General features: G+C 33.8%; 1 long non-coding RNA gene across 1 annotated transcript; it reads right to left on the bottom strand.

Moving 5' to 3' along the window:
* Positions 1 to 18,897: 18,897 nt before the first annotated feature.
* On the bottom strand, positions 18,898 to 20,579 carry LOC128496627 (uncharacterized). Its single transcript, XR_008354251.1, has 2 exons — positions 20,133 to 20,579; positions 18,898 to 19,256 (listed from the first exon to the last, which is right to left on the bottom strand). It is a non-coding gene; the product is annotated as an uncharacterized LOC128496627 (long non-coding RNA).
* Positions 20,580 to 22,372: the final 1,793 nt, after the last annotated feature.

Here is a 22,372-nt window from a genome sequence, read left to right as displayed (position 1 = left end):
CTGCAAAACTAATTTATGCATGTATATACAGTATGTGTGCGTGTCTACACTCAAAGACAGCTAGAAACCTATATTACTTTCTTTATTTAATAGTTTGCAATTAAATAAATAGTTGAATATAAGTTAGGAGCCCGCATTTGTATTAAACAATTCTAAAACTCACAAACGATGAAATAAATAAGCAGTAATAAGCAATAGCAAAGATCACATCGCTGTTTTCATTTTTCTGACAATTCAAATATTTCTAGAGTATATTATTTTTAATTTTTCCAATGAACAGAAAAACATAGATTCATTTGCTACTGAATATATGTCTTCATTTTGACCTTTCATATGATTTTATTTTTCATTTGGGGCTTGTTATTAAAATATTAAACATAATAACTGTACTGAAATAACTCATTTACTGTATATCTCAAGTTGAAATAGACTTAACTTGGTGAAGTATGTAATTTAAAAAACAAATCTTAAGTTTCTCATTTAAATGATTACTTTCTCTCATAGTAAGCAGCTTAAGCTTTTTCATTTATGAAGCTAAAACATTTGGCTTCAGGAAACAAGCATCAAGATAACTTGTCATACAATCCATTGTTTTTAATCATCTTCTGCTGATAATCTAAATGATGATTAGTCTTGTCTCTGCGTTTTCTTTACTCTCCTAATACGCATTTAAATTAATCCTTTCTGCATATTCTGATTTATTCTTCATTTTTTTTTTGTAAAACAAGTCATGATTAAAACTCTTCTTTTTTTTCCAAATTATAAATGGTCTCAGCATGCCATTCTAAATTTACCACGTACTCAGCATTAAAGAGGTCATCTCGAAGCTCAAAGACTCAAATATTTATAGGCAATGTTTATTAATTCCAGATATGTACTATAAATGTACATTAGAAGGTTTGTGAAATTAAAAAGAGAATAAGAGTATTTAAAATATTAAGAGATAAAAGCATAGAAAGTGCACTATATGTTATGAAAAAAAATCCAAAACCATAATATATTTAATCCTAGTTTATCAGAAAGATCTTAAAAGTCCATTTAAATATTTAATCAAGTCCTCAAAATCTGCTCCATTCCATCTTTATAATTATGTATAGTGGTTAAAATGCAGACATCAGTATTCCATGTTTCCGTTTGTAGCAAAGACCTTCCATAATCATGAGTCTAGAATATCATTCTGATTACTGATACCTTTTTCATTATCAATAACAACATGCTGTCTTGATCCATAGAAGAAAAAAAAGAATAATGAAAAAATATATACCATAAAAAATTAATGTATTGTGTTCAGTGGTGAATGAGATATAGTCACCTTTTATCTCGATGGACCAATTAGCCAAATACTGCATCCAGTGCATTTCCCCATTACTTCTACTACTACCTTTTATTTATTAAGCGCCAACAAATTACTCGGCTCTGTACAATGTAAATGGGGCAGTTAACACACATAGCACCTATACATTAATACATACAGACACATACAGAATACATTACTTTGGTTGTTTTATAATTCCTCTTCTTCCATTATACTGTTGTTCATGATTTCCATTGTTAGTTCTTATTCCTGAGTTATCTTTTTGTTAACTGTAATATTTCCATTTACTTGTGATGGACCCCTCCTAATTCTGAATTGCACACTCATGATCTTTGAACTATAACTTGTGAGCAGGGCCCTACTTACCTAATGTATTGGATTATCTAGTCTGTCAATTTTGTAATACCCTTTAAAAGTACTTTCTGTAAGATGGCACATTATAAATAAAACAATTATAACTAGTCTTAATGCCTGTCTCCATGTTCTCTGCAGCCATATAAACCCTGAGGAGTGTAGTTTACTGAGGTGAAGACTTGGGCAGCATTTACCTAAGTACTTGCACGTATCAGTTCTGTGGTCCTAGTCCTAGAATTTGATAGCTACTTGAAGGACATTTGATCCATTTAGTCTGCTATTTTTGTACCCATTCTAATACCACATACCTTACAGGGGTAACTTCTCTTATGTTCTAATGCTATGCCCACCCAATGTGTGCTTAAAGTCACTTGCTGTGTCTTTCTGTTTATCTGCAGATTTGGATGAGTATTATTTAATAGGAACCTTACAAGTTATAAAATTACCATTCTGCAACGGCTTAAGATGTGCTTCTTATAACTTAGCAATCCTTGGAGGAACTCCAGATCTATTACTCCTAGTACATGTTTTATATTGTCCAAAACTGAGATATACTGAGCCAAAATTCTAATTATTTTGCTCCTATTGGCTAATCTTCAAATCTCTCCCCTCCCCCCTCCATGCCCTCCGTACATCAAATGGAACAATTTGTTTCTGTTATTATTATTACTTTTTCATTATATTTTTAATTATTTGAATTTATTGCTTTCCCCCTTAAACTAATGTAAGTACTGCTAGCACTCAAAATGCATCATTCAAAAAATGCATACCCCTTTAAAACATTTCAAATCCAGCAATTTACTATTCACAATATGCCATCTGTCTGTCTGTAAACCATGTGTAAAGAAACGCTTTAAGGTTCTTTGCCAACGTCAATGCTAATTTGGCATGTTGAAACATTAATCACCCCCTAAGGCCAATATAATTGTAGCTGTATGTTAATTACCTAACAATTAACAACAGAAATTTCCAAGGGGCAATCAATAAATTAGCCTGTGATTTTCCCACTGACTTTAAACGTACACTGTCAATCTAAGTGCATTTAAAGCTCAACACCATGGCTCATCAATGACATTTCTTTATATGAAATAAAATTTCATTTGCAGTCTAACTAATTAGACTCGATTATAATGTGTTGCAAACCCAGCACACTCAAAGAAAATCTCTGCCATAGGCATTTTTTTTTAGCATTTAAAATCCCATTTTACTATAAATTAGACAGCTACCTAGCAGGACCGCTAGCTAATCAAGATTGTATCGCTAATGAATTAAAGGGGTTTAATAAGTAGCTTAATTAAGTTAAATTAATTACATTATCCTAACAAGAGGCAACTACTGTCTGCAAGCAATGTTCAGAACAACAATATGCAACTGTGCTACAAGCTTTCATTTTAATATCCTTTTGGTACAACGTTTAAATGATGTATGTTTTTACAACTCATAGAGTCACACTTTTGAATAAAATCAAGGTTCATTTTTGCTTAAAGCCTTCTAAAGAAACTCACTAAATCAAGCACTCACATAATGTTTCTATGCATTTTCAAGCACCAGTCCTGATGACGTGATGAGCCTTTTATCTACAGGTAGTACTTATATTGGTCAATGTAATTTAACTATGCATCTTCTTCCATAGCAAAATTCATGAGCTGAAATGTCTCAACTGAGAATCACCTGCAATAAGGTCCTGACTCGTGACGACGGGGCAGCCTTGGCACTTTTGAGTACAGAGGCTGCTTGATGCTGATGGTTGGATACATGCGGCCACGCCGTTTTTATGCTCACATAGTGTGTAGTCAGGCATATCCAGCTGTATACTACACATCGTGTGTAGTCAGGCATATCCCAATCTGCAGGAGCAGCAGAGCAGAGGTGTGTGGCACTGTCAGCAGCCCACTGGGCATTTGCCTGGTGGCCAGTCCAGGCCTGTCTGCAATTATGTTTTTAATGAATAAAGCCCCAAGATTATATTCTGTTGTACTGGTCGGTTGGCGGTCTGTTGTCAAATAGATTAATCAGTTCATGGTATGAGCGCCAAACTGAGTAGAAAATGCCAGTCAATTAGGATTAGTAACTGGCAGAGAAGTGTTAAGTGTAAATTTTTTTGAACATTAATAGCATGTATGTTTTGGATCGGTTCATACTCTGTAATATGTTGATTCTTTGAGAGCAAACAAATAATATTAATAATAATAATAATATACCTATTAATTCCTATGTTTCCACCTATAGGAATTTATGCAAATTATTTTACTTTTCTGCAGAAGATTCTCAAGGCTTATATGGCTGCATCTTAAAAACAAAGTCAGAAAATAAGGTCAGATAGACCACAAATATGTAGACAACCATAAAGCATAAGACTTGTTATTATTCTTATCTTTTATTTATATAGCGCCAACAATCCCCCCTCCCATGTACCTTTATTGCCTCTTATGTGACAGATGATATCATTCAGCATGTGGTCATGCATTGGATACACATGGCTGCACGCTGTAAACGTGTAAGCGGGTAGCATGCAGCTGTATGTATCCAGCAGGCGGCCATATGTTTTTACGTGTGGCCACTAGCTTTAATGTCCCAGTGCCGACATTTTCATCAACCATGCTGATAACCACTATAGAAATTTACACTGCAATACACTTATCTTAAAACGTACATCCTCTCTAAACTGCACAATTTTCCCCAATTAATTAAATTAAAATACACGCATTTGGGTATGGTATGACTGTTTATTTCAAAATGAGGGCTGCATTCCATTTATATTCAGGTTGATGAAGATTAAAAAAAAACAAAAACAATATTTGTTATTGCAAAACACCAAAATGTATTGTGACAATAAAAGAAAAACATTTATACACATACGACGAGGCTTTTCTTGTAAATAGCCTACAATGGAATTAACGCTGTTAATAAGGGAAACTGAAATGGTTAAACATTTCCACAGAAACTGTTCTGTTATCATGCCAAAACTTTAAGCAGGACAATCCCAGCAGAGAACCCTTGTAAATCTATAAAACATAGCACAATCAATTTTTATATGAATTGACAGGATTTGCCATAACATTTTGTCAATATTACTTATTGTTGGAAGATTTGTAACCACTTAGATATCATGTACACTAAAATGTCTGGATTAACCAAGCATGGATTAACCAGATTGGGTTCCAAGGAGCAAAAAGGAATTGTTTCATGACACATTGGTGTTGCAAAACTTTATTGATTTATTTCCGCGAAGTACATCTGGAGGCAAACACAAGCTGTTGTTTAATATCTAGGTTTAGTGTGTATGATGGAAATAAATAGATGAAAGAAAATCGTGAAGGTCACATAGAAAGTGAATTTGTTAAATAGTTTGATGATATAATAATAATAATAATAATAATAAAATAAAAAAAGATATTAAATTATTTTTTTGTGTATGTGCCGAGAAGAGGTAAATTTTGCAAATATTTACGTGTACTGCATCATTATGATACTAATGAACAATGCTGTTCAGCGCAATAATAATAAAAATAATAATAACAATTTACCATGACCTAATAACAACCTAAGAATATCTCTTTAAAAATGATCATAAGTCCTTTTTGTATAATAGACATATAATAGATTGTAAATCCCTCTTCTATTTCTCCTTCTCTCCTGTATGTTGTAATTTGTGTTAATCTTATTGTGGAATTGTATATTGTCAAATTTAATATCATTATTAATTTTTATTGTCCGCCTATTGTAAAATCACTAAAGAATTTGCTCTATATATCATAATTAATCATTAAATATACATTTCTCTTAGTCAGGTTGGGAGTTACAACTTCTCTGCATTGGGCCTCTTTGTATGTAATACATAGACCACAATCTCATTTATAGTCATATAAGCATAGAGTATAAATACATATGTTCTGGTGGATTAATCACAACCAGTAAGGTTTTGGCCCATAGTGACATTTTACCAGTATTTTTATACACTAGAAGTCTCCAACACACAAATCGCGCAAGCACATTTCCATGTAGGCTTGCAATCAGAAAGTTCTCTACCTGATCTATCAACTTTACTCTGTTTATCATATTGACTTTATAATGCATTCAAATTATTGACCCAAGGCCTCCTCTAATAAGATTTGTCAGACTTTAGACAGGTTAACTGATAATTAAACATACTGCTATATGCAGCATATAGCTACATTTTACATAAGGACATCTACATTTGGTGAGCAATGCCTGCTTTTTACTATGGCTTACAATTGTGTTTTGTATAAAAATGTCATATTTTCATAAATATTAATAATGTATTAAAACCCACAGTCCTAATAACATATTTTGTAATGAGTATGTATTTAAACTCAGGGGAAATGTGTTTAAGAACGCAACATAACTAGTAGAGGTATGCCCTGATTGAGCAGTTTATTTATATCAGGAAGATGTAAAAATGTTGCCACAGAACAAGTAACTGTGCAGGATTATTGAAAAAACAATGTTCAGTCTTTCTTAATTAAATATAGTTTTCTTCCGTTTGATCCAAATAAAACATATGAAACATATTTGATACACTGCGACAATACAACTAGTTATTCACTTTCCACAAATTAATATAATTTAAATATTAAAAAAAGTAAACATTTTTGTAATCGTTTTTTCTCACTAGCCTGTAATTCATAATTTTTTGACTCTGCTGTACAAATCCTCACATGGTTGAGAAATGTTTCTGCTCACCCTTACCTATCCCCTGGAGAAACCTAAAGATTGTTTAATATCCCCTTCAGTCTCCATAGCTGCAGGCTAAACATGTTTATGGTAGGATAGACAATCTTTCGTTATAGCTTTTCCTTGACATACCTCTTATTAATATTGTTGCCCTTAGAAGATACTTTTCAATCTCGTGAACATTTTTCTGTTATTGGTAAAAAAAAAAGAAAAAGAAAAAAAAAAAGAATTCTTGCTTGAAGCTCACTAAGAGTTTGTCAATGTATTTACAAAAATGTATGTAAAGCTCTAGTATTATTTAATTGCATTCTTACTTTGATTTTTTCCCCAGTAACACTGTAGGCTGAAATTGTAAAACAAGTATCACATTCTTTATTTCTGGAAATTGCCTTTCCAGGGTTTGGCTTCTCCCTGCCCTGTTCTCTGGTACGGCAGGAGATATTCTATGTGCTTTTGGGCAGATGAATGGCATGAGCTGCTAGCCAAATAGAAAGGATTATTTGCATACAGTTTCCATAAAGATGGGGCCAACTACCGCTCACCCTGACCAGATGCCTGGAAATCACCTGTGGTATGATGTATTGCAGAAAAACAAGTCTGCATGAACCAGTACTAGCATTTGAATACCGACAACAAAGAATAGATTTCTGTCTGTAATGAACCAGTGGTGCTGCTGTGGGCTTGATCTAGGGTAGTGCCCCCAGCAGCTTCTCATGACCTCCAGGGAAGTCCCTTCTTTACCTCTTGCTGTTTGTGTCCACTATGCCTGGAGCTGGTATATGATGTCATACCTCAATGTTCTGCCCATAACTGGGAACCTTCTGGCTCCAGCTACGAGGAGCCCACCTTGCAGGACGTGGGTAGGATGTCCTACTGACATTGGTGTGCTCTCCCGTTGATGTTGCAGGTGGTCCCAGATGCTATTAATAATGGGGAAGTGGGCAGATAGTGGGGTGTGCAGGCAACACCATTCATGTGACTTGAAGTTCCCCTTAGTGACTTGGAGAGGGCGATGGGTTACCTGGAGTCATTGGGCGAAACTCAAAGAGTTCCCAGGTATGGTTTGCCTCAAAAGGATGTGCAGCAAGGGTAGGCACAGACCTTCATCATGTAAATGATACAATTAAAAGGGAGATTTCTGATTAACAAAGGACCAGGGAGACAATATAGTAATCTTCCTCTACTACAGTGGCAGAGGAGATGCCCCGCCAAAAGGTGCTTTGCAGGCTTGTAATCAGCTCTGATTCCAAATTCGGTACAATGGGGATTTTGCACACAGGGATGAAAGGGAAATTATCACAAAAAAGCCAATCTTTATATATTGTTATAATAACAATATTATTTTGAATCATTTGTGTTAAGTTTGTGTAAATTCAGTTGGCAGGGTTTTGAGTTGGCAGGGCAGTGACAAAATGCGCTTGACTTTTGGTCGAAAAACACATGCGTCCATCAGGTTCAGCCTTTCCCATATCTGTTCATTTTTTGCTGCTGATCCAAAAGAAGGCAAAACAACCCAGTTGTGGATATTTCCAATTTTTCAACTAGGGGAAACAAATTCCTTCTTGACCCCAGAATAGCAGTCAGATCTCTCCTTGGATCGTTTCCCCATAATTTAAAAATTATATCCCTGAATATTATGTTTTTGCAAGTATTCATCCAATTGTTGTTTAAATGTCTGTACAGTGTCCGTGTATCAGTGACAACACTATTACTATTTGTGTACATGTCTCTGTATGTTTTCTCACGGAAAATGTGTATTACATATTTTGTCTTTCACTGGATATTACATCATATAGACCAAACAGTCCTTTACGCAGGAGAAACACACCTGGGTTGGCCATTTTATAATCTACCGTAAATAAACAGGGATCATAACTCACTCAAAAGTCATTGTTTACTGTATTAACCTCACACTTTCCTTCGTTTTACCCTGATTGCTTCTCTTTTTCTATTGACACACAGCGCCTCACTGCATATCTCTAACAAGTTAGAGTTCACTGTATTTCCAGTCAGTTTCTAAATTCATATTTGCAAATAATGTAGCTTCCAGTTGCTTCTGTAATGCTATGAAACTGTATTCCCTGAGACTAGCCTTGTTAATGTGGCTTAAAAAGAGTAAAATAAGGAATTGAAGGCTGACCTAGCATAGTGTTTAAGAGCCCCACATAAGAGGCATGATCCATTAACCTTTTGAGTGCCGGAGGTTAGGACACACTTTTCCCAGTGGGTAGTTTTGGTATAGTATAGTTGAACATGATGGAACATGATGGAGCTATACTAATAATAAAATAAAAATAATAATAAAAATAAAATAATAATAATAATGCGGTAACCGTCTCATGAACAGCTTACAATTTACATAGGGAAATACGTAAATATAATGTATAAGGGCAAATTATGCTATTCATAGATACTTTTAATTTTTTATAATCTTGAAGAAGTTGTTCATTGCTCTGTGACTGATCCGTGGCCTTCTCATCTCCCAGGGGGAAGCCTCTGTATTTACCTGATGCCTTGTACATGGCACTTCCGCTACAGAAAAGCAATCACAGAGGGGATTATGAGATATGTAGTTGGCACTCAAAGGGTTAAAGAAGAATTTAAAAAAAATCAGTTACAGGGAAGAGATTATGAACATAAAGGTTAATATGTAGTGTGTCTATTTTATTTCCATTTCTGAATAGTTTTCATTTTACAATCCATTCTCAGCCTAGCAATATCATTATCACAAGGCTTTAAAAACATATATATATATATATATATATATATATATATATATATATATATATATATATATATAAAAGCACGAGATCTATCCACATGCTACCACAAGACCGTTTATACATTCACTTCTATTAGAGTGAAATTTCCAGCAACTGATTTTACGTTGTTCGTGACCTATTGTTCTAGTAGTTCTTTCTTTGTATAAAAAAAATACTTAAACTCAGCTCAGTAATGTTCATAAAGTTTTCTGTTAACACGTATCACTAAAACATTTCTTTTTTTGAAATTCTGCATCTTAAGAGGAATTTTAATAAAAAAATGGTTAAAGCATTTTAGTACAATAACATGCCCCCAACTGTCCCGATTTAGGCGAGACAGCCTCGATTTTGGGTCTCTGTCCCGCCTATCCCTTCCTCTGTCCTGCTATGGAGGGGTAGAGGTAGGGTGAGGCGAGATATGTACTCACCTCAGGTGCAGCTGCAGGGGGACGCACAGCTGCCCGATCAGCAGCTGCAGCCTGCAGACTAGCTAGGAGATTGCAATCTCCCTCTAGTCGGCTCAACATTAGGGTGCGCAAAGTCTGTCACTTCAGACCTCGCTTTATGGCACCCTCATCACTACACGCCGGCAAATAATGCCGAGCGCGTGGATATGAGGTCATCCCTGTGCTCTGCAGCAATAGCCGGCACCTAGTGATGAGGGAGTAGGAAGTGACAGACCTCGCGCTACCACCACAGGATGCAGGATACAGGATGGAGGCAGAAGGAAGAAGGATGAAGGATGGTGGAAGAGGCAAGAGATGGGGAGAAGGGCAGTGTATGTGTATGTATGTGTTTGTAAGCTTGTGAGTGTGTATGGGCCGTTGTGTAAGAGCAGTATAGGTATTTGTTAGCTGGTGTGTAAGGGCAGTGTATATGTGTGTGTTTAAGGGCAGTGTACATATATATGTGTGTGTGTGTAAGGGCAGTGTACATGTATGTGTGTGTGTAAGGGCAGTGTGCATGTATGTGTGTGTGTGTGTGTGTGTGTGTGTGTGTAAGGGCAGTGTACATGTGTTTGTGTGTATGTAAGGGCAGTGTATGTGTATATGTGGGTGTGTAAGGGCAGTGTATATGTGTGTGTGTAATGGCAGTGTATGTGTATATGTGTGTTTATGGGCAGGTGTGTGTAAAGGCAGTGTGTATGGGTCCTGGGAGGATCTAAAAAAAAAGTGTCCCTCTTTCAGATTTTGAAAACTTGGGAGGTATGCAGTAAGCAACAGTCTATGGTACAAAAGAGGAAAAATGTGCATTGATGATGCATAAAACACAAAATTAATCAACTTTACATGCAATTAAATAATTAACATTTGCTTCACCAACAAATAATTCATGCATGATGCCTTGGAAAGTAACGGGCCCGTTTGGAATTATTAGGTGCATAAGCAGGACGGAAAGCAATAAATAGTTATTTTACTGGTCTTTTAATCAAATTAGCTCTCCAAGTCCCCCCTCACACACTTTACATACCTGTTTGTTCAGAGCTGTCCTGGGTCAGGCATAGGACAGTGATCACCTATAAATAATTATGAGGGAGGAGGTTGCAGGAGGAAGAGCTTTCAGAATTCTTACACAACCTCATCTCATCCGCACCACCTACAACCTCTGAGGCACCCCAGCAGCTCTATGCCTGACAAAGAGAATTATATAGAATATTACAATCAGACTATGGATCACTTATATAATAAATAAGTCTTATGCCTTGTTTTTTTCTATAAATCGTATTCCTTGATTTTATTCACAAATCAAATTAAGCACTGATTTGATACTGCATCTTCCTTTTGTTTTTGTACGATTAATTTTTTTTTGGTCTTAAAAAAGTCTTAAGCAGCACAGACTGTGCGTAGATATTTTGGATTTTGGATTTTCATGTGGATACACTTTTTGGGTGCTTTTGTTTAAAGCAATCCATTTTTAGTTATTTCACTTTTCAAAAGTTTAATATATTATATTTTTGAAAATGTGTATATCAGCAACAAAAGCATTGTGTGTTTTTGCTTTGGTTTTTTTTTTTAGGTACTTTTTAAACTTACATTGTGTTGATTGTGTTAATGACATGTTATAATATTAACATACAGACAATAAAAAATAACACAAAAGCAATGGTAATTTTAAATATTCTGTAATAGAAATTACTGGCATATTGGAAAGTATTCATAATTCAAAATATATAAAATTATTTGTATTATTATAAAAGTAAATTCAATTAAGCTGATTTAAAAAAAAAAAAACTAATTTCAAAATCCCTTTAAGATACCTTTAGGTTTTCTGCATAGCAATAACATAATATAAATTCTGTGTTATACTTTGACACAGAACACTATAATTTGATCTCTCTTTCGGTTCATCTTTGGTATATAGATTTTTATATAATCATTACTCATAATATTGTGACAGATAATACTATTACCACAGTCCCCTTCTTTCTGTTATTACAAAATTCTTCTGGCTTTGTGAAAATTTTAATTTGTTAAAATGTAATAAAAGTACATCTAACTTAAGCTATAATTTATGAAAATTTGAGATCTGCTACGTCGGCATTCATATCATCAGGCATCAAAAGTTTTACATGTCAAATGTGCAATTATAAAGATTTAAAAGATTGCATTTCAGCGTGCCGTAACTGACACTATCTTGCTATAATTTGTATGTGTTTAGCCTTTAAAGAGACAGGTGTATGCAATTTTGATGGCTGCTGCACAATCACCCAAAAGTACCCAGTAGAAAGGTTTAATAGGTTTCCTGTCTTGTTCTTAATTTGCTGAAATTACAAAATCAATACTTTCAAATGTAGCTTCAGTTACCCATTTTACAGCTCGAAGATAAAGTCTACCAGAGACTAACCTTCGCTTTTAATTTGTGCTGGAGATGTAAAGGTATAGTTGGCCACTACCTAACTGGTTATGTTTTCCAATCCATGTCATCAGGAATCTGACTCACTGACCTTTATATAAGTTTAAGGATGTTATTGAATTAATGCATAATGCTTTAATGACCATGGTGAGGTTTCTGAAATATCAATTTACAAAAATACTCACAATCACAGTATGTTGCTTCCGGGTCACTCCAGCTCTCCAGTGCCTATATCAGCATGAAGCCCTTGTGGTATTGGCACTTCACTTAGGTGTATTGCCCTTGGGAAGTGAACTACACTATCTTTTGCTATTGGTACATTTTTTGGCTTTTGTGCTGCCAACAAGTTTGTTGGTCCGTGCAAATGCCGTCAACTTTCAAATATTCCAAATGCAATCAAGTTAATTTAGAAAGTTTGATTGACTGTAATTTACAAAATCCCTCCACATGCCTTTTACATTGAAAATAATAAAATGGGGTCTTCAGGATACCAAATTAACCAAGAGATAGGTTAGTGTGTTGTCTTATAGTTTGCTGTCTGTGGTCACAGGTTCTGCTCACAGCTTCCCTCATCAATCTTTTTATAGTGGATACCTATGAAATGTTTTTTTTTTGTTTTTTAGCTAATTCCTTGTTTTAACCCCTTAATGACCAGGCTGTTTTTTATTTTTTTTGTACCCTTTGTGACCACGGCTATTTTAACACTTTTGCTAGGCTCATGTTAAGATGTAATTTTCTCATCTACCATTTAGTGTGCCCAAATAAATTATATATAAAAGAATTAATAAAATATAATGAAAAATTGCAAAAAGCACTTTGAAAAATATTTTACTCATCTACAAACACTGATGAAAAAACCTACTAAACAGATTCTACTATTTGTCTTTAGTTTAGAACTACTCAATGTTTTTATGTTTTTGCATTTCTTTTATAGGGTAATAAGTAGTGTTTTGTTATTTCTAAACCATTTTTTCCAAATCTGCCCCATGTGCTATTTGGGACACCTTTGAAGCCTACCAATGCAATTTACCCCCACAAACCATGTATTTTTGAAAAAAAACCTAGACATCCCAAGGCATTTCAAATCCAGGTATTTTAACCCTTTCCATGCACTAATTCTACTACCACCCTTTGTCAAACTTTGTGGTAGTAATTTATTTTTTGTGTATTTTTATGAATTCATAGCTCCGGGTAACACTGCCAAACAACACTCCAATTTGTGTTCATCATCATCTCCTGAGTACAGTGATACCCCCTATGGGTTTTTGGGGTTTGTGGGCTAAAGGACCACATTTGGGAAGTGTTTTTCATTTTGGTTTTAAAGTAGACACCCCTTGGGCATTTAAAATGCTAGTATTTTAACTCTTTCTATGTCAGGATTTTTGGAACGACACAGCGCTAATTTTATCGCTTGCTCATATTTTGTTGAAATACTATATGAATCACATTGTTATTAGAAAGCTGGGCTCCATTGACTTGCATGGTTGAATGCAGTACCTGTATTCAACCTGCAGGGAAAGTCTAGCTTTCTCAGGAGGGTCTAGAGAGACACTCTTGGAAATGTGTTTATTTTTTTTAAAGAACACCACCATCTTGCGAGAGGCAAAATCTCTCACAGTGGCGCTTGTGACAGCTCTCTGGAGGGGCCAGACGGGCCTAGTGCTAGTGTTCTTCTGGAGAGGTGGTGTTAGCTGTTCATGGGGCAGGGATAATTGGCCAAGGGATGGGGCAGGGATAAATCGGCTAGCAATGCAATGGGAGAGTATTAAGTAGGTGGTAAAGTGGACAGGGAGTGTGTCTGGCTCAATGTCGCTCCCCCTGTCCAGAGAAACGGGAAAGTGACATGGAGAAAGCAGTGTTTCACCTAGAGACTCCATGTCAAGCCCAGGTGCACTTATGGCTGACAGCAAAATAGATGTTCAACTCTATGTTAAAGATGTAAATTAGTGGTTGCATTGAAAGGCTTCAAGATTGTGGACTTACCTTGACACATAAGGACTAAGATAATTTGCATCCTACTAGAGGAGACATTATATGAAAAGTACAGTTTTAATGCAACAGCAATCATGTAAGAGCAAGAAGAGAAAATCAATTCACTGAAAACATTAACACCTGTGTTGCCATGCTTTTTTTGTTTTTTTATTGTTTTTTATAACAACATATAAACACAGTGGGAAAACGGGGAAGGAAAAAACAAATGGACAGCCAATGGATAAAAAGGTACATTGCAAAACCCTGACGCAGCAGGGTAGTCCACAATATAGCAGTGACAAGCATGAAAACAGCCCCCCCCCCTCAAGGAAAAGGTCTAGCACCAATAATCAGCCCATCAATACCAATTAGACCGGTAGAGTAGGAAGATCTGACAGGAATCGGGACCAATAGAACCAGGTCCGTCGGTGCCGTTCACCAAGATGATCAGAGCTGGCCACCAACTCCTCTATAGCTCGCACACCCTCTACTCACATTACCCATTATGCTATTTATATTAAAGGTAGTGTAGCTTCATAATTGGCAGTGCACATGTGTTAGAAGCTTCAATAAATATGCTTATATCTTTCAAGTAGGGCCATCCCAATGCATGATTTTTACATTATACTAATTCCTCACACCCACTGTAGACAGTAATGTAGGGCTTCCACAAGAATGGGTGAAATGCGTTGTGTGAGGAGTTTAGAGGCAGCTTTTTTGGGACATTTGTTTTCCGGTCCACTTGACAGCCTCGACTAGTTTGTTATTAAACACTTATATTTTATTGATCCGCTGCATCTCTACTTCTTGCTTGTTCCATGAGGATACCATTGGCTGTTTGGAGAAGCTACATCCATGTGACAAGACCCTGCTTGACCACAGGTGTTTGAAGCACGTGCATCTAAAGAGCACTCTATTGGTCTATTGTGTATATACATTAATTTTGACTGACTATACTATATATAGATATATATATATATATATATATATATATATGGTTTATTTTTTGTTTTGTTTCTTGCTTTTTTATGTTTTTTATGTTCCTGGATCAAACTGATACAACACGAAAGTATCTTCCACTCTGATTATATATCTATATAATCATATATATGTTTTTAATCATGACCTTTATTGTTTACTGTTAAAATAACAGTATTTTGTTTGTTGTAGATTTTTATTGTTATTACTGTGTTATATTATTTGTGATTATATTACTGTATTATTAGAAATTAGCAGATGTAAGTATGAATAATCTGAAATAATAGCAAGAAGTAGAAGTAGAACTCGATTATACCTTTTAAATATTTATGTCTTATCCAATAATGTTAGCTACATCTGCTTTAATTGCGTGAGTATATTCTATTGACCCCAAAGAAGGAGCATCCCTGCTTTTGCCAAAATAATTTCTTCCTATATCCCAAATGAAGTATTTTCTTAAATTACTTTCTGAAAATAATTATATTATAAAGGTATGCAAATATCATATGTAAAGATAGAAACCTAGGTAAAATCGGTATCTACAGTTAGTATAGAAGCCATACCTGCATAGACAGATAAATGAATAGATAGATAGATAGATAGATAGATAGATAGATAGATAGATAGATAGATAGATAGATCGATAGATAGTTCTACTTTTATTTCCAAAATTCTCCATTTTATTCCTTTGTGTTAAATACCAAAATCTATCTGCACTCAAGGCAGGCCTTAGGTTATTGAATCCTCTCTACTAAAATCTGGAAACATGTTACCAAGCCATCTCACATTCCTGCATTCAGATTGCAGGCACAAAAAGCTTTCTGGTAGAGCTACAGAACACTGGTCACATGACAAGAAATAAATTTACATTTCACATAAAAAATAATAGACACCATTTCGCTGCATTCCCAAAGCTGCAACAAAATGGAGGTGCGATAAAATACTTGCAATTCTAAAAAGCCCCTTTTACCAGTATTTTATTATCTAATAGTTTTTTTTCTGCTCAGGGCAAATGACAGGAACATTTTTTTTTTCCAATGGGGAGATGTTTAGGAGCTCAGGATTTTCTCAGTCTGGGTGACCAGAACCAGTAGTTTCTCTAAATGAATATTTTTTAAACAGGTGACATGTAGTATTTTTTTGTCTTTGCATGCAATTTTGGTAATATTTATGCTTTATCACATACAGGAAATAACCAGAAATTGTCGAGTTGCAGAACTAACAGTTCTTTTTAATTTTATAACATTTTGTTCAATCCAATTATTTGATAAAATGGAAAAGAATAACAGTGAATTAATGGTACTATGTCACTCTCTAAAATATTTTCATTTAAAAAAAATTTAATTAACGGAGCTATAGCTTTAAAAGTAAATTAATCTGAAAAAATACATTTTTGTTGTGTTTTATTTTTCAGTCAATGACACAACATTATTTGAAGTTCCCTAAAATGATTATTCTAATAAAAAAAAAGAAAAATGTTAAATGTGATTTTTTTAAATAGGGGTTATGACATCATATTAGTCACCTATAATTTAAGTTATTGTATTTATTGGCAGTGATGGACATATTAATGTCTGTGTAATTTATTATGTGCATAGATAATGCATTCATTTGCTTAAAAGAAGGGTGGAAGTGGTTTTGTAATAATGTCATGACAATAAAGCATGTGGCCTTGGTGTACCAGATGGGACTTCAATGTTGGTGGGGACTGGACAGTCTTTAGATCAAAGACAATGGGTCACACTCATTATCCTTTAAATGAATACATTTTCATGCAGTTTTTTCCATGTTTTATAAATATTATTTCTTTTTCTTTTTATCATTATATATTATGTTATTTTTCTAAAATGTATTATGACAAAATATTTGAATGTATATTTTTCATTTAGACAAATTTACACATAATAAATTCCCACAGACACCAATGACCTTTAAGAATGTTGAAATGTTCAGATTCTGTTTATATTTGTTTTGTCTGTTCATATTTGTCCAGCGTACTTCAAATGGTGATCTAATTGTTCATTGAATCACGTTACACACCCAGCGACACTTGAGGTGTTTTTAAAAAACAAGGATGAATGAAAAAAATGAATATTAAAATAATTACTTATTATCATCACAACAATAGTCTGTTCTGTACCATTTTAAAAGTCAGACTTTTTATATAGAGACTGGAAATGATTGTGCATTTTTAAATATATATATATATAGATCTATATATATATATATATATATATATATATATATATATAGATCTATATATATATAGATATATATATATATATATATATATATATCTATATATATATAGATCTATATATATATATATATATATATATATAGATATTATTTTGCATTTTATGAAATATATGAGACTCAAAATATTTTCCTTCCACACTTCATTCTGTGCTTAATCATTTTTATACTATAACATTTATTTTATTGAAAACTCCAATATTATTCACAACTAGTGTGGTTACTTTAAAAATAGGTTCATTATATTGTATGTGTTCAAAATAAAAGCAATGCAGGCACACCATGAATTATTACTTTATTAAATAAACAGAAATCAGTTCATGAATGTTGAAGAATGCGTAAGCTGAACTTTGTTAGGAAAAAGTTATAAAATCTACACAAGGTGCATTAATATACGTTAGTTAATGCAAGTTAAATTCAAAATGAATGTGATCCGCGATTTGAGCGTGTTTACACAGTCACACATTTTGGACAGTGTTGTTAGGTTATACTGCCACCTATTGTTCTATCGTGTTAAGGGCAATAGTTTTACTACTATCATTTTTATTGTCTTTGAGGCACTAAGGTGGTCATTGCCAGAAGCAAGGGCCACGATCTATATGTTTGTACATAAAAATAAATGTATGAATTGCGAGAGAGAGAAATAGTATATGATATGCAATATTTGATATTTTCTACATATCTATAAATTAGTATATTTGTCAATATTTATCATTTGTGTATATATATATAGATATATAGATATATATAAATAGATATATAGATAGATAGATAGATAGACTGAGATTGTTGATTTTAAAATATTAATACCCATGAGTATTGTATTTTGACATTTTAATGTTTGTGAGGGTCACAATATAAATAATGCAAACTGCACTGTGAGATATATGAGGCAATGTATTACCAAATCAAAACATATATCTTGTTGACATCTTTCAGTAGCACCAGAGACATCGACTTAACATGAATGATAAACAAATGAACATCTTTGTTTTCTAATATATTAAGCCAAACATTTAAAGCTTTAGAAGATTTTTGGGTCAATTACAATTATTATTACGTACGTGCAGAAATATAAAATACCTTAAATGCAAAAAATAATAATTGCATATCAAGTTGTAGTAATATATGTATGTGGTTGCATCAGTGTGTGTTGTGTATTCATAAAACAAAAATACAAAATGATAAACGATTAAGCTCAGTTGAATTCATCCTACAAAATAGTTGGTGTATCTTAGAATTGTGTTTTTTAAATCTACAATCGGTTAGTATTATAATATATTTCCTTCTCATTTGTCATACTAATTGTCGTTATTATAGATGTAACCAAATTATTTATTTTGTAGTTTTCCATATTTAAATAACCAATTTAGGCCATATAGCAAACACTACATATTAGAATCTTATTTTAAAAAAACATGAGTATCTAAAACAACAGTTTCTTTCTCATTTTTGTGTCTGTCTCTTTTTCTCTAGCATTATGCATTTGTATACACAAGCATATCTTGCTGAACATAATCAGAAATGTTACAGGGATCTAAAAGTAGTGTTGTTTAGCTGCTAATTAACCTCTTATAGTTAGATGGTTAATGATGTAATTGAAATCTTTATTGGGGGTTATAAACTTTGGGCCCTAAAAACCAAAGTCACTTATACCACACAAGATCTATTGAGATTATATTTATAAAATACATTTTTACAATAAATTGTACATTTATTACCAAAACTATATTTAATGGGTTTTCATAGCACTACAATAAAAAAAAACATTTTTCTAAATCATAATAATTCTGCGTTTACACAGATTACTTTACTAACAAAAAAGCAGCATTTAGTTAAAATAAGACCTATGCTTAAAATATATTTTTACAATTATTAATCAAATTGTCGTGTTCCATCTAAGAACCCTGAGCTATGTATCTATAAATGTAGATTTTTGTTTCGCATAAACAGTAACCTTTCTGAACAATACCGAAACCGATTTCTTACATGCCATTGAAGAAAGATTCTTAAATGTTGATAGCAGTCATTGTCAAATTGTTTCTCAAGCAATTTGTAAAGTATTGTCCTAGCTGCACATACAGAATTAAATTAGCTGCCAAAATAAATTTGGAGAAAGCAGATTCAAAACAACAGAAAGTCACGAGTTATTTATGTCAAATTTTCAATAAAAAAAATCCACATTCAGTAAATGTTAGCTTTAAATATTGATCTTAATTGATATTAATCTAAAACATGACACAAAAAATAATAATTATAACAGGGTGTATCGATATGGCTTATTTTGCCTTATAAATTCAATGTTTTTTGTCTATGCATCCTAAAATATTTCATTATTTTATTACAAACATGCTAAGACAATCCTAAAAAGCTAAGATCCAATATATAGTAGTTTTGTATCCTGTAGATCATTGTTTTAAATGAGCATCACAAAATCAATGAAGCTTTATCCCCTGCATTTCATCTCTACACAGTCATTTTTAATTTCCTTATATTTTGTCTGTGCCATCATCCTAATGTAAATCTTTCTTTTTCCGTAAAATTCGATGATTAATTCTACATTTTTGCATGATTAAGGATGATGGATAAGCTTGGCTGGATAAGCAGCTACTAACAGAATATCTGCACCTTGCATGTCACAGCCCGTCTTGCTTGCATGAACTAATGACAAGAAACAATTAGCATGTGTATGAACTGACATGATGAAAAACAATCGACTTTAATGATTCGGTAATTGTGACAAAAAAAAAAAAAATCACATACATGTTGCTTTGTTCCTTTAACACGTACGGAAACACAAATATGTTTTAAAAATAATGTACTTTCTTTGTTAATAGAAGTATGCCATAAAAAAAGTGCTAATAAAATCACTATACAGTGCATCAAAACAGAATGGATTCAAGTCAAAATTGCCATATAAAAAATAAGAAATGTTTTTTTATATTTACCATTGTGTTTCTTTTCTTTCAACAGAGCCCTATGTAATATGCCTTCATCCTTTTTTGACTGTGAAGTAAACTAGAAGGGGAATATTGCGATACAGCACATACATACTGTAATCGCCTCTAGACATATGACCCAAAATGATAGTAAGGAGTCTGGCTCTGACCTCCTGCTAACCAGCCTCTTGTGATTAATTCAGCATGTCCTTGAAAGTATCTGCTTGAGAGCATTGCTTTTTTTAATTTAGGAGTTCCTGCAGCCCACCTATAGTTTCACCCATGGATTTTTTTATCATACAAAAACCATTAATCTGCGAACAGAGGTCTATGATAAGTGCAAGACACCACCTGCCTAAAAACAACTCGGCAAACACCATTCATGTTCTAACATTTCCTAGCCCAATTTTAGACACGTGTATGATTATTGTTATCTTTTGTTTGTTTTTAATACAATTACACATCTTTAATTTGTTTCACCGATACAAAAAAAAAAATCATCTGGATACAAAATGTTAATTTCTAGCCAAACACCATGACAGCAGTCACAGCCATCACATGGATGGAATAAAGAGAGCAATCTAACATCCAGGGATATGAATTTCTGATCAGTGGCTGGCAGACTGCCGTGAAGGCTTACAGTAATCCCATTGGACAGCTAGGGTTGATGAAGCCTGGGAACAGGCAACCACAATGTAGGTAGTTCACAATTGCAAGCATTTGTCCATAATTTAGAGCTATATGAGAAGTGGAGAGTATTCATCTGAGCAATGAGCTGTAATTGTACTACAGTAACATTTACACAATTGTTAACCCATCACATTCCTGTGTTCCAATGCAGTCTCTGCTGGTTGCAATGGTTAAAGACTTGCTGCACTGTAAGCATAACTATGAGACGCAGTGGAGTACCGTTGCAATTAAACATTAAACCTGCCTTTTCTTAAAATATTTCCCTTGCATATGTATTTTGTAAATTAAGACCATTTAGTCAATTGACAAGTGTGTTTTTTTTTAAACTTCTTTTGTGCTTTGTTGCACTTTTCACATGATTACCTCACATGGCCTCTAAATGCTAGAACAAAATTGTAATACATTTAGCACATCAGTTCCCTTGCTTCTGAGGATTATTTGTTTTAGATACAAATCTAAAATATGGGTTGAAAATCAAAGGCTTGTTTATACTATGCTTTATTTAGATATGTTTGTATCAATGTATGTTCGCAAGGTTTTTCTGCTTACGGACGCGTGTGTTGTGCGTGTCTCTTTGCACGCAAAACAAATCCTAAAACACTTGAGAGGCTTTGTGCGTAAAATAGTGCCTTTAAATTTAACTTCTAAATGTGACAATAATATATAGAATAGCATTATATAAATTTAGTACATTTAGATGAGCAGTGAACTGAAATGCTAAGAGTTTTGTGATTTTCAGAGCCATTTTATTTGCCATAAAAACCACGTTCACCAAATGTTTCTTAACGGCATGCATTAATGTATCCCTGCCTAGGGGCAGCAGATACCGCAGACTAAAACATGATTTTGTCTCCACATCAAAGAAACAATGTCCCCAAAAGGGTACTGAGGCCTAAGCCTGAGGGGAACTGAGAAGATTCTCCTGCAAAAGGGATCAGTAGCTTCGAAGAAAAATGGGATTCAGATAGTTAGTCACATCATTAAAAACTGCGAGCCAATGTGTTGTTATTGCAAGATATTTGCATACTCTAAATGTGACTGAAAGGCAAGATTCATATTGCACTCTTTTCGTATTTAACTCTTTGAGTGCCCCCAAAGCAAAGCCATGTATTACAGACTCCTTAGGGTTAAATGATCTATAAAAAAAAACTAATGGTTTTATAAACATGAAATACCTAGAATGAGCCAAAAAAAATAAAACTCTAAAGGGTTAAACACTACTCAGACTTTAACAGTTGACAATATAATTATAAAAAGCATATCACTGCTAAAATCTCTGTATATTCAAGCTTTATAATAAAGAACAATACTCTGCTGGTTTCTTTATTTCTGCAATGCTGCGACTGACATCTTCATGCCTGTAAATATTAGGTAAATGTTAGCATTGTCCTGGGAGACAGATATGGAAGAGGCCGGAAACCTATGAATTATTTCAGTTTTGTGTCATATGATTCAACCATACAAATAATTGTTCAAGTCAGGCTGTGTAAAGATTTTTTCAGATGCAAGGGGTTCTTCCGGTATTTTAAATATGGGTATTGGCATGAGAAGGCATTTTA

Source organism: Spea bombifrons, chromosome 5 (assembly GCF_027358695.1).
Source record: "Spea bombifrons isolate aSpeBom1 chromosome 5, aSpeBom1.2.pri, whole genome shotgun sequence".
In the NCBI taxonomy this organism is placed as follows: domain Eukaryota; kingdom Metazoa; phylum Chordata; class Amphibia; order Anura; family Pelobatidae; genus Spea; species Spea bombifrons.
This window is presented reverse-complemented; position numbering and strand designations above follow the sequence as displayed.